At 41.0% G+C, this 16,885-nt stretch overlaps 2 long non-coding RNA genes and 2 pseudogenes across 7 annotated transcripts in view; 2 read left to right on the top strand and 2 right to left on the bottom strand.

Moving 5' to 3' along the window:
* The window catches only part of LOC124076441 (uncharacterized), a 27,416-nt gene extending 25,689 nt beyond the window's left edge, over positions 1 to 1,727 (bottom strand). For 2 of the 6 annotated variants that reach the window (XR_009224758.1, XR_009224760.1), the window contains exon 1: positions 1,196 to 1,726. This is a non-coding gene — a long non-coding RNA (uncharacterized LOC124076441). Of the gene's footprint in view, positions 1 to 1,195 lie in introns of all 6 variants that reach the window. The other 4 variants (XR_009224761.1, XR_006846372.2, XR_006846374.2 and 1 more) reach the window with 4 other exon arrangements.
* On the top strand, positions 1,720 to 16,885 carry LOC131423348 (uncharacterized). The gene is made up of 2 exons (XR_009224771.1): positions 1,720 to 1,808; positions 14,953 to 16,885. It is a non-coding gene; the product is annotated as an uncharacterized LOC131423348 (long non-coding RNA).
* On the top strand, positions 2,086 to 10,383 carry LOC124076293 (zinc finger and BTB domain-containing protein 18-like; annotated as a pseudogene).
* Positions 10,400 to 14,958, bottom strand: LOC124076374 (E3 ubiquitin-protein ligase TRIM52-like; annotated as a pseudogene).

The raw sequence follows: 16,885 nt of genomic DNA, 5'->3' as shown, positions 1-16,885 counted from the left end.
AATTGGAATGGTAATGAGCAAGTATACAAACAACAATAAATGCTGGCAAGGTTGTGTGGATAAAGGAACATTTGTACATCCTTGGAAACAATGAATACTAGTATGTTCACTCTGCAAAGCAGTTTGAATATTCCTAAAAAATTCTAGGGATCAAACCACAATAGAACCAAGATATTTCACTCCTGGTTGTTTTTGTAAAAGAACTAAAATCAGCATACTATACTGATATAGCTACTTCAAGTTTATAGTAGTCCAATTCTTAATGACTATGTTATAAAATCAACCCAGATGCCCACTGATGGATGAAAAGATTAAGAAATTGCTGTATGTCATTCTACTCACCCATAAAGAATAATTAAATTATGGAATTTGCTAGTTAATTGGTGGAAATGGAAAATATCATGTTAGGTGAAAAAAGGCAAACTCAGAAACTCAAGGGTTGAATGTATTCTCTAATATGTGGAAGCTAGGGTAAAATGAAGAAAAGGAGGAAGGAAGGATAGGATATCAAAAAGATACAGGGAAGATCAGTAGTGTAGTAGAAGATTGAGGAGCCAAGTAGAAGGATAAGAAAGGAGAGTCAACAAATAATGAACTCTTCAAAAACTATGTCATGTACATATATAAATATACCACAAAAAAATGTCATCTTTCTGTTTAAGTAAAAAGAACCAATCAAAACTAAATAAATAGAGAAAGGAGCATATGTCTATCAGAGTAGAGGAAAGAGAACAATGGAGGACAGGAAGGACAGACGGAGAGAGGGTCAGGAAAGGAATTGAATCTTGAACTGAAATCAAATTCCATGCGTGTATAATTTTGTTGGGATAAACCCGACAAAACTACTAAGTATAACAATGACTATATACACTACTATGCATTCAACTTCTATGTATAACTATTACAATCTAATAAAAATAAAATCATAACATATATCCTCAGTTTTAATGGTAATTCTGGGACCCTAATGAACATCTGGTTTTCAAGATTCTTTTAATCTTATGCCATTTTAGTTGCTACTTAAAACAATTTATAAATGGAGGTTGAGGCCTAGGATCGGGTTTGTACTCACCAACTCACAGTCGGTGACAGAGCTTGCTCGGCCTGCAAATTCGCGCGCCACCCGCCCAGTCCCACGACAAGCGCAACACCCCTACCCCCATCATCAAGTCTCGCCCAACACCTTAGCATGTACCTCGAGAGGCGGACAGTATCATGTCCGGGAACTGCGGAGTAGTAGCGATCTGGGTTACCCATCCGTTGTGGCCCTTGAGGGTACCAAGAAGGGTCATCTGTTCAGTCATGGCAGCGGCGGGTGGAGATGTCGCCGCAGCAACGAGGATGGCACCGAACAGCTCAGAGAGACAAGCACCGCGGCCACCGAGCCGCAGCCCTGCAAAGGAAAAGAGAGCGCTTTCCCCCGCCGGAACCGGAAATACCCGCCCGGTCCAGCAAAATGGCGGCCCCCATGGTTCAGTTCTACTCAAGATGGCGACGTCCAGTAGTAGGAAGAACGAGGTTCAATCACTCATTGTGGTGTCTTCCGCCACGCAATAGCGCTCTACCAATAGTTCTGAAACAGACAACATCATTATCTATTAAAAAAAGCTTCTAAAACTATGATTAGAACGCTATATACAAGCAAAAATGGGGAAGTGTACGGCTATTCCCATAAGGCTATCCTAGCTACTTCTCAGCTCCTACGTGGCGTAGCTCGAGCTCCGCCCCTTCCTTCCGCTTGGTTCTGTTGAAGGCAAAGCTGATGGAGTTTGAGTTTGCCATTGTAAACAGGGAGAGTGAAAAATACGGTACTTAAACTTTTGTTTGTTTTAAACCATGCTTAATAGGTTAAACAGGTGTCTGGTAGGCTGCGGCCGCCGCTAGGCCGCTGCCATGGGGAGCCGTTGAGAGTGGGGCCTTCTTCGCTCCGTCGCGCTTCTCCGGCTGCCAGCGGGGTGGGCGGGAGGGAGGGGCGGGGGGAGCGGGCAACGGAGCCGGGATTGGGGGGTGGGGGGGCCGGGAGGAAGGGGGGCAAGAGAAGGAAGAAGCCCACGAAGTCCGGCGGCGGCGGCGGGCGGCCGGGAGGAGGAGGAGGAGGAGGAGGCGGAGGACGCGGCGGCAGCGGGGACGCGGTGACTTAGGGCCGCTCCGTGTTATGAAGACAGTATGGAGTTTCCAGACCATAGTAGACATTTGCTGCAGTGTCTGAGCGAGCAGAGGCACCAGGGTTTTCTTTGTGACTGCACTGTTCTGGTGGGAGATGCCCAGTTCCGAGCCCACCGAGCTGTACTGGCTTCATGCAGCATGTATTTCCACCTCTTTCACAAGGACCAGCTGGACAAAAGAGACGTTGTTCATCTGAACAGCGACATTGTTACAGCCCCGGCTTTCTCTCTCCTGCTTGAATTCATGTATGAAGGGAAACTCCAGTTCAAAGACTTGCCCATTGAAGACGTGCTAGCAGCTGCCAGTTATCTCCACATGTATGACATTGTCAAAGTCTGTAAAAAGAAGCTGAAAGAGAAAGCTACCACTGAGGCAGACAGCACCAAAAAGGAAGAAGATGCTTCAAGTTGTTCAGACAAAGTTGAGAGCCTCTCTGATGGCAGCAGCCACATGGCAGGCGACTTGCCCAGTGATGAAGATGAAGGAGAAGATGAAAAATTGAACATCCTGCCCAGCAAAAGGGACTTGGCGGCTGAGCCTGGGAACATGTGGATGCGATTGCCCTCAGACTCAGCAGGCATCCCTCAGGCTGGCTGAGAGGCAGAGCCACACGCCACAGCAGCTGGAAAAACAGTAGCCAGCCCCTGCAGCTCAACAGAGTCTTTGTCCCAGAGGACGTGCTGAGAAGCAACCTGGTGCAGGTGAAGGTGGAGAAAGAGGTTTCCTGTGATGAGAGTGATGTTGGCACTAATGACTATGACATGGAACATAGCACTGTGAAAGAAAGTGTGAGCACTAATAACAGGGTACAGTATGGGCCGGCCCATCTGGCTCCTCTGAAGGAGGACTCGGTCTTGAGGGAACTGGATCGGGAGGACAAAGCCAGCGATGATGAAATGATGACCACAGAGAGTGAGCGTGTCCAGGTGGAAGGGGGCATGGAGAGCAGTCTGCTCCCTTATGTCTCCAACATCCTGAGCCCTGCGGGCCAGATCTTCATGTGCCCCCTGTGCAACAAAGTCTTCCCCAGCCCCCACATTCTGCAGATCTACCTGAGCACTCACTTTCCTGAGCAGGATGGCATCCGCAGCAAGCCCGCTGCCAATGTCAATGTGCCCACGTGCTCTCTGGGAAGACTTTCTCGTGCATGTACACCCTTAAGCGCCACGAGAGGACTCACTCGGGGGAGAAGCCCTACACATGCACCCAGTGCGGCAAGAGCTTCCAGTACTCGCACAACCTGAGCCGCCATGCTGTGGTGCACACCTGCGAGAAGCCGCATGCCTGCAAGTGGTATGAGCGCAGGTTCACGCAGTCTGGAGACCTGTACAGACACATTCGCAAGTTCCACTGTGAGTTGGTGAACTCCTTGTTGGTCAAAAGCGAAGCACTGAGCTTGCCTACTGTCAGAGACTGGACCTTAGAAGATAGCTCTCAAGAACTTTGGAAATAATTTTATATATATATATATTATATATACATATTATATATATATATATATATATATATATATATATATATATACATATATATATTATAAATACATATATATACATAGATCTCTATATAGTTGTGGTATGGTCTAAAAGCAGTCTTGTTTCCCGGAACTAAAAAGTTGGGATCTTAACTTGTTTTTGCACTTTAGAATAATAGCATGAGAATCTCACTAATTTAGCATTCTGATAAAAGAAACTTTTTAGAGCAAGTCTGAGAATAGAGAGGTGTCTTTCCTTTGAGGGGTAGGCAAAGTAAGCCAATAAGAAACTTCTAAACAAATCGTCCTATCACAAAAGTGCTTTCATACGGCTTAATTTTGTCAACACAGTGTTGTCTTTTGAGCTCTCTTTGTGCCCCACATTTGTTTTGTTTTGTTTTGTTTTTGTTTTTTAAAGTAAAGAGAAATTCCCTCCAGTTTTATTAGCCTCTATGTCTCAAATTGCATGAATCTTTTCTGGCTGTTGGAAACCTGAATGCTTTTAGACCCAAATGGAAAATTTCTGAAATGCTGGATTATCTATTTTTAAACAAGCAGTTGACTTAAAACTTTCTGTGGCAACTTCTGGTTTTCTGACGGTTCCCAATGAGAAATTCTGCAAGTACACTGGGATCACTGGGATACTGTCTTTGTGAAGGTTTCTTTGGATGAAAAAGGATATTGCAGCTTCAGCAGTGTTGAACTGTGTGTTTAAAAATGTGAATTACTGTTCTTCTTTACTGTAATTGATTACATGGGCTGGCGGGGGGGATGTCAAAGAACTTGACAGGTTGTGTTGATGCTCTTAGTTGAGTCTTGAAAAGTAAATATTAACGCTACAGAAATGCATGAGTTCAATATATTTTTTGTCTTTGTTTGCATTGTATAACTTTAACGAGTGAGTTTAAAATTATTTAATTTCCTTAGAAAAATAGCACCATTTGGAAAAAAAACTGGTGTTATGAAGAACATAAATGCACTGTTTTTTTTTTTATTTTATATAATTTAAATTGACTTTCCCACTGTCTTTAAGTTGAACTGTTAAGCTGAATAAAAACTTAAGCTGCAAATTGATAACTTTGCTACATAACAAGGAACATATAAATGTTTACAAACGGCTTAAAGATTTGCATGTACAGTGTGCATTTATAACAAACTTCTAATTGCACAAAACCCATAGCAGCTCAAAGTTTAGGTGTACACATTTACCCAGTTGAGCATTTTTAGAATAACTACTGCACAAATTGACAATAGGTCATTTTCTCTGTTTTTTTGCTCCTCTTTTTCTCCCCTTCTTCCTTACCCTCCCTCCCTTCTCACCCCCCCCCCCCAAACTCATGAAAAGATTCTATGGACTGAAAAAGCCCCAGGCTGAAAGGACTGGACTGCCTTGATTGACATGGGGAAGGGGGTTAGTAGACTGTGTATCGGCAGCAGAGGCTGCAGCCCAACCTGTGGTTTTAATGACCAGCACACAGGGCAAAAGCATTTTGCACAGTGTTTGTTTTCCTGTCTTGCACTTACAAATAAGGTCTATGGGAGTAGCATGGAAAACGTTTGCTGTTTTTCCTTTTTTTTTTTTTTTTTTTTTTATTGCTTTTGTTTAAAATTTTATCGCCTTAACTACTGTAAACATAGCCTATTTTTGTGCTTAAGATACTGAATGGAAAACTCCATTGTGTGTTGCTGGACTGTTTTGGAAGTATTTGGTCAAATGTGTGTTAATTTGGCTGTAATGGCATTTAAAGCAAACAAACAAACAAACAAAAAAAGCTGTGAAAATGGCCTTGGGGCATTATCTTTAGTTACTTGAAGAGTTTCTAGAGTTTTTTTAAATACAGTTTATGTTAAAATAATTTTTATTAATTTAGAGAAGACAATCAATGTCTGTGAGAAAACGGACTTTCTTTTGGATTTTCTTTTTGTGGTCATCGTGAGTGATTGCTTTTTCCTTTTCTTAGTTTCATGTTCTTCCTTTGTTCTAAAACTTAGACTGACATCTAGCTTTGACAATCATAGTATGTTTTATTTTCCTGAGGGGGGAATAACTTATAATGCTGTTTAGTTTTGTACTATTGGTGTGTTGGTGAATTTTTAAACTGTGTGCTAACTGCAATAAATTATATGAACTGAGAAAAAAAAATAGGTTAAACAGGAAGGATCTGCTGAGAAATTTATCCTTCGATGTAGGGGAGGGAGAGAGGAAGAAAATGGCAGGAAAAAAATAGGGGGATGTGATCTCTAGGAATCTTTTTCTGTGCTACTTGATTCCCCCATTTGGATCCCAGTCCTCTAAGATGAAGGAAAGGATGGGAAGACCTAAGTATGAAACTCAGCAGGGGAGATAGCATTCTAGGGGTGAGCCTCCTTGTTTTTCAGGATTATTTCTAATTCAAATCCCTAAGACATCCAATTTTTTTACCTTCTTTGGAATGGGAACACAGGTTTTAAGGGCCATTTTATTCCTTATTTGCATATCCACCAATAACAAACCTTGTTACATCTCCTGCACTTCTCAATGTACAGGTGAGCTATTCTCCATACCCAGGAGCTCAATTACTGAGGGTCCTAAGAAGAACCAGAGTCCAACCTTCCTTGTTGGCATATAATTGTACTATTTAATATGATTTGATAGCTACTAGCATCATGTGGCTACTCAAAATTAAATACAATTAAAAATCCAATTCCTAGCTGGACACTGTGGTACATGCCTATAATCCCAGAGACTTGGGAGGTTTAGACAGGAGAATCCTGAGTTCAAAGCCAGCCTCAGCAGTGGTGAGACGCTAAGCAACATTGAGACCCTGTCCAAGTACCCCTGAGTTCAATCCCCGTACCAAAAGAAAAAAAAAAAAGTTCAATTCCTGATTTTCACTAGCTCAATAATCATATATAGCTAGTAGCTAGTGGTACCTACTGTACTGTACAGCATAGATATAGAACACTTCGATCACTGGAGAAAGTTTTTTTTTCTTCTTCTTCTTTTTTTTTTTTTTTTTTGGTACTGGGGATTGGACCCAGGTGCACTTTACCACTGAGCCACCCTGCTCTACCCCACCACTGTCCTTTTCTTTTTTATTTTTTGAGAGAGGTCTTGCTAAATTGCCCAGGCTAGCCTTGAATTTGTGATCCTCCTGCCTCAGCCTCCCAGATCACTGGGATTACCAGTGTGTACCACTAACCTGGTTTACTATTACAGAAAGTCCTATTAGATTTAATATAGAAGGCTAGTGTCCTTGTTTCTCCTTCTTGTAACCTCATTTTACCAGCCAATAAATAATAATTTCACTGTTATGGGAAAAATTTTAAGGAAGGAATCAATGCTTGGGGGTGGGAAACAGCTTAGAGTCAATGCTTAAACCAGGCATAATTATGCATGCCTATAATCCCCGTTTCCCAGAAAGCTGAAGCAGGAGTGTCATTTAAGCCTAGGAGTTTAAGGCCAGTTTGGGCCAACTGAGATCTATTCAAAAAAGAAGGGGGGCAGGGCTGGGGATAGACCTCAATGGCAAAGTGCTTGCCTATCATGAACAAGGTCCTAGGTTTGTTCTCCACCAGTGACAAAAAAAAAACAAAAACAAATAAACACACCCAAACTATAGGGATTTCAGGAGGTATATCAGAGGAGCTTTAACCATACGATTTATTTATTTATTTATTTAGTCATACATTAAAGCAGAATGTATTTTGACATATAATACATACATGGAATGTACATACATCAGTCATATTGTCTATTCTATTCTGCTGCCCTTCCAGAGCCTTAGGTTTTAAGGAAGAGCTTTAGGGCTGATGTATGTTTCAGTCCTGGGTCACTTCCCACTATGACAAAAGCAGGGAGGCTATGGTCTTATTGGTTCTGCATAATATTTAAACAACAAAAAAGAACTAAAGAATGCCCAATAGTCCTACTGAAATTGAGGAGTATCTGAAGCAATTGCCTTTTATTACTTTTAGTTTCTAGATCTTAATTTTTGTATACTGCTTTATCTGTCGGTTTTCGTTTTCTCAAATGGAAGTGACATGAACAGCTCTAACATTTTAAAAAAGTTTGCTGACTTTGCCACATCCATTCCAAGAACTGGAAGAAGAGTGCATTACACTTATTAATCCACTGATGCTAAATCTATTGTTAATAAGGTATCAGCTAGGTCAGATTGTCATTCTACTGAACACTCTGAACACCTGGCAATGCACTGGGTATGATCACATTTTAAATCTAGATTAGAACTTCTCCACTGGGGATAATTTTTCAGTGACCCCACAGGGGGACAGTTTGAAGTGTCTGGAGACTTATGGTTTTCACAATGGTGGTAGGGTGCTTACTTGCATCTACTGGACAGAGTCCAGGGATACTGTTAAGTATTTTATACTCCCCTACCCCAATAATGATGTTACTCAATACATCAATAATGCTGATATAGAAAAATCCTCATAGCTGGGTGGGGTGTTGCCTGTAATCCAGCGGCTCAGGAAGCCAGGGCAGGAAGATTGCAAGTTCAAAGCCAGCCTCAGAAGCTTATCATGGCTCTAAGCAACTTAGTGAAACCCTGTCTCAAAAAGTAAAAAGGGCCAGGGATATGGCTCAGTGGTTAAATACACCCGGGTTCAATCCCTGGTATCAAAAAAAAAAAAAAAAAAAAAAAAAATTCGGGGTTGGGGGGTTGGGATGTGGTTCACTGGTTAAGTGCCCCTGGGTTCAAACCCAGTAACAAAACAAAACATATGGAGTTCATGGAATAGTGGGCTCCATAAAGCTAGAGAGCAGGAGTAATTGATGATTAAGTGTACTTAAGAGCTAAGGTCACAGTGCAGTTGCAGTTGAAGATTTCAGATGTGCAGTAAATCTGTCTGAAGATGCGGTCTGGAATAGTCACAGGAGTAGAGAGGACCAAGCTGTCTGACTGAGTTCGGTGATGCATGCCTTAGAAGGCAGGAGGATCACAAGTTCAAGGCCAGCCTCAGCAACTTAGTGAGACCATTTCAAAATCAAAAAGGACTGAGGATGTATCTCAGTGGTTAATTGTCCCTGGGTCCAATCCTGGTATCAAAATAAATTTTTAAAAAGTCTGATTTGTAATACATCAGTCGACAGGGAAGACATTCATTCAACAGAAATGCATATGGTTATGCTGGGGGGTTTTTTTCAGTGTTTTAGTACTATAACCCTAATTTTCATAAAAATTTTAAATTAAGCATGACTAAATCAATAATCAAAGCAATGCCAATTTTAGAAGGAAAAAATTTATTCAGGTGATGTGAAAACCATGTCACTGTTAATCCTAAACTTTTCTTTCCTGGGTCATATCGAAGATGCAACAAAATATAAATTACTTTTAACATTATCTATATTAATAAAATAATAAAAAAATCTTTTAAGATGTAATGACAAAGTGGAATAATGAATGGAATGGAATAAAGACATCTCATCTGTTTAGACCTTTTATACCAAGTTTCTCTAGAGTATTCATCTGGAAATTTCTAGTCAAAGCTTCTTTGAATTCTACAAACACTTAAAACTTTTCCAATGAGAACTGAACACTGGAATGAAACACAATTCTCTTCCAAACTACCATAGGTAGGTTATAATTCAGGAACACATCACCCAGAGTAATTCTGAATATTTCACTTTTTTCCTTGAAATAATATTCATGAATTTGGTTCTCAAATTTGGTCCTTGGCCAAGAAAATTAGACACTTTTAGCATTTGCTCATATATACATGTATGTGCTATATTTTTGTTTGAAATATTTTATAATAAATAATGTTGGTGTTTGCCCATTGATATTTCAGGTTCAATGTATTTTACACTCCAGTTTGTTAGAACTGCTAAAAGTTTTAATGTTTAAAATCTTAAAAGTACACATTCTTTTTCACTATTATTTCATGTTGGGGCTCTTCTGTCCATAAGCTTGGATGAATATAGTTCTCTTTGATCAAGGAACTTCAGTATATAACAGAAAACTCTGAATGATATTCAGACCTTCTAAAGCAAACCGGGATGGAATGTACTATCCTCTACAATGGTTCATGGTGATAGCAAAGTTGAAAGATTTCTAATAGATAATTGATAGACGTGGTGATAACTGCTGAAGTACTTCTTGAACACCAGGTTTCTTCAGTTTTTGACAAAATTCCAGATCTAAAACATGGCCTTGCTGTAGACCATAAGCATAGACTCCTATAATTTTTTCCCAAAATCAGTTCATTTGATACAGCTTCAAAAATAATATACTTTAGTGGTCAAGTATAAGGCTTGTGAAAATAGCACATCCATAGTTTTGTGAACATTATTATTTTTGGTGTTGGGGATTGAACCCAGGGCCTTGTGCATGTGAGGCAAACACTCTGCCAACTGAGCTATATCCCCAGCCCTGAGAATCTTATTTGTAATGTCAGCAAAGTAGGTTTTGTCATTAGTAGATAATTTCAACTAAAAGCATCAAAGGATGACCTGAAGTTTGATAAACTTAGTCATTAATTCAGAGCTAATACTGAAGTAGATGAAGACATTCTGGGATTCCTTAATTTCCTTTCAAAGTTGTGGTAGAACTTGGAATGTGAAGCATCATAAGTTTCTTCATTTTCTTCTTTGTAATTAAAAGAGCTATTTAATATTATGCTTTCATTCACGGGCTTTTCTTTTTTTTTTTGGTACCAGAGATTGAACCTGGTGCTTAACCACTGAGCTACATCTCATCCCCTCCCCTCTTCTCCCCTCCCCTCCCCTCCCCTCCCCTCCCTTCCTAAATTGCCAAGGCTTTGAACTTGCAATCCTCCTGCCTCAGACTCCAGAGCTGCTGGGATTATAGGTATGTGCCACTGCAACTAGCTACTTTCATGGTCTTTGAAGATTCCTGTTAATATTCCAGTACTATTCAGTCCTACAGTTGCTGAAAATTACACTTTGCAGAACACTCCCCTGTTTTAAGTGTCTGGCATGGTGTCAGATAAATCAAATTAAGAAGTTAACCCTGTCTTCTGCATTGTAACGTGAATATATGCTTGATTAAAAGCCTCAAAAAGATTTTAGGGAGGCTGCCCTTTTTAGCTACCTCAAAGGAGAAAACAGAAAACAAGGAGTATTGTGATGGAATCATCTGGTCCCTCTTGCAGAGTGAGGAATGATTTTCTTGGCAGCGGCAGGGTGGCAGAGCAATAAAGGCATCCAGTTCCGCCTCAGGAAATGAAAATCTTTGTTCATTGACCAGCTAATCATGCCCATGGTCAAATGTAAATGATCTTACTTTCTATCTATCTATCTATCTATTTATTTATTTATTTATTTTTGAGACAGGGTAGAACTAAGTTGGCCAGGTTGGCCTGGAACTTTTGATTCTCCTGCTTCAGCTTCCCCAATAGCTGGGATTACAGAAGTGTACACCACTCAGTTTAAATGATTTTCCTTTCATACTCCTGATTCTAGCTTGCAGAGTCAAGATGAGCTCTACATTACAGGACAGTCTAAAAGGAAGATGTAAATAAGTAAGCTTTTTACAGCTAAAAAGCCTCTTCTTATACAAAATAAGTTTTTAAAAGAACATCAGCAGGGCGTGATGATGCATGCCTGTAATCCCAGTGGGTTAGGAGGCTGAGGCAGGAGGATTAAGAAGAGTTCAAAGCCAGCCTCAGCAACTCAGTGAGAACCTGTCTCTAAATAAAATACAAAAAAGGGCTGGAGATGTGGCTCAGTGGTTAAACACCCCTGGGTTCAATCCCCAGTACTAAAAAGAAAAGAACATGGACCTCAAAACAAAACATTTGTACTGCATATGCAAGAGAAATAGCTGTATAAATGATACCATGCCCACAGTGAACATATATGGCTACCCGACCAATATTCCTTATTGATTACATATAGGCCTTACTCAGTACTTTCTTACTCTGTCTCCTTTGTAGACTTAGCAGCCGAGGAATTCTTTCCAAACTTATTTCCTACATTATGGAAAATTAATCATTTTTTTTCTTTTAAACATTACAACAATAAATATTTTATAAACTTTTATTGTCTCCATACCCTACAGTGCTAATATCAATTGTGTGGGAGAAGTGCCTTTTTCTCCTATTCCTGAAAATCACTTGACATTCTTAAGTCTATTAATAACAACTTCTCTCCACAATGCTCCTAAAACTGAAAAGCTTGATTATTTCCAAAGTAGACAAAAAAATCTGTGCTGAATTAGTAACTAGCAAGAGAGAATTCTATGTAGCCACACCTGGCTGGTAGTTACAATGTATACACACTAAGTAGACCATCATACAAAAATAGTTCTTTATAATGTTAACTATTATGAGTTAAGTCAAATTCTAAATCATGCTATTATAATTTGTGTGATCACCAGTGAAAGGAAGTGACAAACTATGAACTGTTTAATGAAAGAGAACATGTCAATTACTATCAGTTTATATATATATAACTTACGTACAATAGAAATTTTTACCTGGTAAGTATGATTCCTGTATTTGGCACCACCATCATTTAAATCCTGGTATGTTTGAAATAAAAGTGTACTTTTACTGTACAGTTTTGTTTTGTTTTTCTGGGTATGGAATTCAGAGTCTTGTGCATGCTGGGCAAGCACTCTACCACTGAGCTACACCTCTAGTATTTATTTTTCACTATCCTATTATTTAAGAAAGGGGTTATCTTAATTTGTTTCTTTTAGTTTTGATGTTTGTTTATATTTACTGATATGCTATATAAGGAACTTCTCTGGTTTGAAGAATCATTTGGTCTCCCCAAGTAAAGGAATAATTTATTTTTTCTTAAGTTAGCTTTCCATTAAAATTTTAATTTCAAAATCTTCTCCAGAAAATTCTAGAAGAAGAATGGAAGTTTTCCTTCTTAGCTTCAGTGTAGTAAAACCCAGAAGCACAGGACATAGTTTCTTCCATGAGCAAACTTAATTATTACCCTGAGGAAGTGATGGTGCTAGGATCTGATAAAGGTAGCAGTGAATTTTGTAGCTAAATTTGTAAAATAAGGATGATCATAATATTTAATATATGATGCTTATAGGGCAGTGTTCTGTGTTTGTTTTCAATGCAACCTAGAAAAAGTCCATTTTTTCTAAAATGAATCATAAACATATATAGACACACACACACATGTGTATATACACATGTGTGTAAAAAAAAATATATATATATATATACACACACACACATACACACACACACACATAAAAGTTCCATAAAGGAGTGCTTACCTTTACTATTCTCCATGTGCTTCATTATTTTCTTTTATTTCATTTTAAAGTAATGCTGGGCATGACCCATTCATTATAAAACTCCCTAACTGGTCAAAAAAACCACTGTTTGAAAACCACTGTTGTAGGAAAACATAAGGAAATAAATACATTTTATAAACTGTAAAACACTACTAAGCTGTAAGCAATTGCTACTAAATAGCTAGTTAAGAACTTTATTGGCCTACAGACTACCTCTTCTTCCTTGGATACTACAAGTAGGGGTCAAATTCACCAAGACTTGGTAAGGAAATAGTACTCCTGCTGACTATTAAAACAATTCTCTAATGCTTAGGGAGATCAGGACTAGCAGACAAGACATTAACCATATCAGCACCCAGGGAAAGGAAGGCAAATTAGAAGCTAAATAAAAAAGCAAATATCTGTTTAGTGATTTGATTTATAAAATACTTTCAGATACATGTTCTCTAATCTAGGGGGAAAGAGAAGCTCAAAGAGGTTGAGACCTGCCCAAGATTAGTAAGTGGCAGAGATGTTATCTAAGCCTTCCTCCTTCCACTGTGATAAAATGCCAGGAAAGGAAAAGTGGTCAGGACATGAGGTTCACTGTGATCTATCAAAGATGTTTATGTCTTCTGCCTTTCTCCAGAAGAAAAAGGACTATACAGAAGGTGGAGAAGCAACTCCAGACTTTGGGAGTGAGGCATGGCCAGTTGCTCCTGTTAGTTGAAGATTCCCTCCTGGCATTTTTGTCTATCAATACTAAACATTTGTTTTGACATTGTTTGTGCTCTGAGGTTCCAAACATCTACTATGTACTGTGGTCTTTTATTCCTGTCTGTGAGGGTCTTTGAGACTTTAGTCAAGTTATTCAAATTATACTTGTTCAAGACTTACATTACAGGGAAATCAAGCACTAAATATCTGTTACCCATACCCCTTACTCTTAGGTAAACTGAAAGTATCAACATTAGTGGTTTCTGATGACTGCCATATGTCTGCTCAGTTTCTTCTGAGGAAGCCAGCTCCAGCCTTCATGATTTTATCTCCTTTCTCCACACAATGCCCATCTCTCTTCATTGTGCTCCCTTCCCCTCCAAATATAGAAAAGTTCAACTTTCAAGTACCTGGCAGTGTGGGGAAGGGATGCCACTATTAACAAGTTCCCTTCTTTCCTTGCCAACCCCCTCCCCCGTTGTCTTCTTATTCTCACGTTTTACTCCTGAGCCATTCCATCCAGTGGCACCAGGCTGTGCTGTTTGTGGCTCCTTGATTCTCAGCACACCACATGAATCGATTCTTTGTCCAATTCATAGAAGAGTTTCAAGGCTTCTTGGTGTTTGGAGCTCATTCCCCCTACTTCGTTCATAAATAGTGGGGCACATTTGGCAAATTATATGGACTTTGTTGGCCAGCTGTAAGGTAGGAAGAAAGCTGCAACTGTAAAACTCTTTTGGCATCGGGACAGGTTAACTGCGGTGGAGGGAGTGGGGAAAGCGAGTGGGTGACAGGATACAGCTCTTCGTGGTCTTCATCATATTCTTCTAGTTATCTCTTATGGATAGACATCAATTCTCAGGTCATGTCCCAATCCTAAGGTAATAGTTCCAAACTTCCTCTTCTTCCTCCTGGTCTTACACATGGTCCTCATTGTCCCTATTCCTGATACCATCGTCACCAACAATGAGTTCAATCATCCTCTCGGTTTTGGAACAAAAAGCATTCCTACAATACAAGACCTCCCGAATGGAGTTGACCCATCCACGGAACACCCGCCACTGCCTCCTCCTCTTCTCATCTTAATCTGCCTCATCTTTCAAGCCCCACGGCTGGGTCACACACGGTTGGCGGAAAGTTGTGCCCATAGCTGATGGACATAGGATTATTGAAGTGTTCTAGGCAGATGCCACATTCCGTTTTTTCCTTAAGTGTCTGCATAGTGTTGGGAGTATTGGCATAACCAGCCATTTTATAGAGCTGAGCCCTGCAACAACTGAAAGCTGAGGAGCAGGGACTTGCCTGTAAGCCTGCCTCTGATTTACTTTGTGACCTGACGCTGTGACTCAACCCGTTTTCCTTCTTATCCCTGATCTCCTTTCTCAGGCTCTGCGCAGTTCAGGTCCACAATCAGAACCACAGGTCCACGACCATGCTGAGATTAGCAGGGACGAAACAAGCCTGGAACCCGCAGCTCCATTCGAGTCTCAGTGTAAAGTCTCAAATCCGGTCTCCTGGCTCTCGGGATTTGCACAACCACAGCTCCTCACGCTGACCCAGGCAACCGGAAATGACGTAAGCCAATCCCGCCTCACTTAAGAGGGGCTGGGGTACATGGTCGGAGGACCGCAGCTCCGTGGCATTCCGGGAGACGACCTTGGCTGGAATTCCTGCAGTCCATCAAGCCACAACTGATTGGAAAGACTGATTGGTTGGATCAGGCGGGCGGAGGCGCAGAATCCACTTAAGTCACCGACCACGTAAAGTTCATTGTAGTCTGCTAGACACCGAGAGCAAGAGGCCGCAGCAGAGGAGGTGTAGAGAAACCGACCCCCAAAGGGTGGCGTGCACTGCGGTCAAGCTCTAGTGGGGGGCTTTTTACGTTACTTAACTCTTTTAGGAAGAAGGCCTGAGGACTTTGTGTGAGGACTTGGGTGAAAGGCGGCCAAGCTCGTGGGCGGGGTCTGCAGGAAACGGCTGGGCCTGCAGAAATGGGGCGGTGGGGCTTGAAATGGGCAGAGTAGGCCGTGATGCTGAAGGGTCTTGCGCCTCCAACTTTTCTCCGCCTCCTCTTTTCTTGCTACCGGAGGAGCCTCGGTCTTCTAACATTGACCTTTCTTGCGACCTTGACATCTGTGACCATTTCCATTGCCCATACACAGCTTGGAAACAGCAAATTCAGCACACCCTACACCGACTTCTGTAAATCTTTTCACCTCCTTGCATTCATAATTCTTCCATTCATCTTTCATCTATTTCTTCATTCAGAACCTATCTACCCAACCACCCATGCTTTTTTTCTTCCAGTATTGGGGATTTGACCCAGAGTCTGGTGCATTCAGGAGACACACTCTTCCATTGAGCTACAGTCCCATCCCATTCATTTGTAATCAGTTCACACATCATACACATTTGTCCTGCCGAGGCTCAGATCCTGGGGAGTAGATTCAGGATCTGGGCAGGTGGAAGAAGATGCAAGATGCAGCTGGGATAGTAGACATACTTTATTTAGAGAGGGCAGCAGCCTTTAAGCAGCCTCCAGTTCCAGCTTTAACCCCCCACCCCCACAACGAGTTCCATTTAGCCCTCATAGGCCTTTTTATATTGCAGAGCAGAGAAGGCACATTGTCAGCAGGTTACATCAGTGGGTGCATGCTCATAAACAAATGTTTATAACCTTGGGTATGTATGCTGAATCAGAGTGTTTGTGAACTTGGCTACACACTTAAAAACAGTCTGTAGGAAGGCTTTGGGAGGGAACCTAAATAGTCATCCAGGGTGTACTCATTGACATCGAGAAACTGATGTGACTCCATTTTTGAGAAACCAGCCTCTAACTCAGAGCAAAGCCTGTCCACGGAAGAGGGCATGGCCCTTGTCCTTGGAAAAACCCACAGAGCACTCCTAGGCACATACCCACCCTGCTGAGTTGTTTGTCTGCAAATAATAGGAGAGATCTGTGGCGCCAGGACCCATATAGCAACCCTCTAGCAACTACCAATCAGCATGAGACAGGGAAAATACCTGGGATGCCAGGTGACCCTCCCAGTAGTTTATGGTGGTTGATAACATGTTGGGAAACTATGTAGTTCAGCACGTACACCCCTCATGGGTTAAACCAATCAGTTCAAACGAATCCCCCCCTTGTACTAACCAATCACCCCTACCCAACTTGTTCCCGCCAGTGAATGTGCTAATCATGTTTTAGAGTTGTTTTATGATTTTCCTGCGGTGTGTGATGATTTGCTAAGAGATGCTGTGATGTATGTGAAGTCCCTGCCTTCCCCAAAGAGTGAATAAAACTGCTGCAAACCCTGGA

Source organism: Marmota monax, unplaced genomic scaffold, assembly GCF_021218885.2.
Source record: "Marmota monax isolate L192 unplaced genomic scaffold, Marmota_monax_Labrador192_F-V1.1 WCK01_AAM20220418_F8-fsc00553, whole genome shotgun sequence".
NCBI lineage: Eukaryota > Metazoa > Chordata > Mammalia > Rodentia > Sciuridae > Marmota > Marmota monax.
This window is presented reverse-complemented; position numbering and strand designations above follow the sequence as displayed.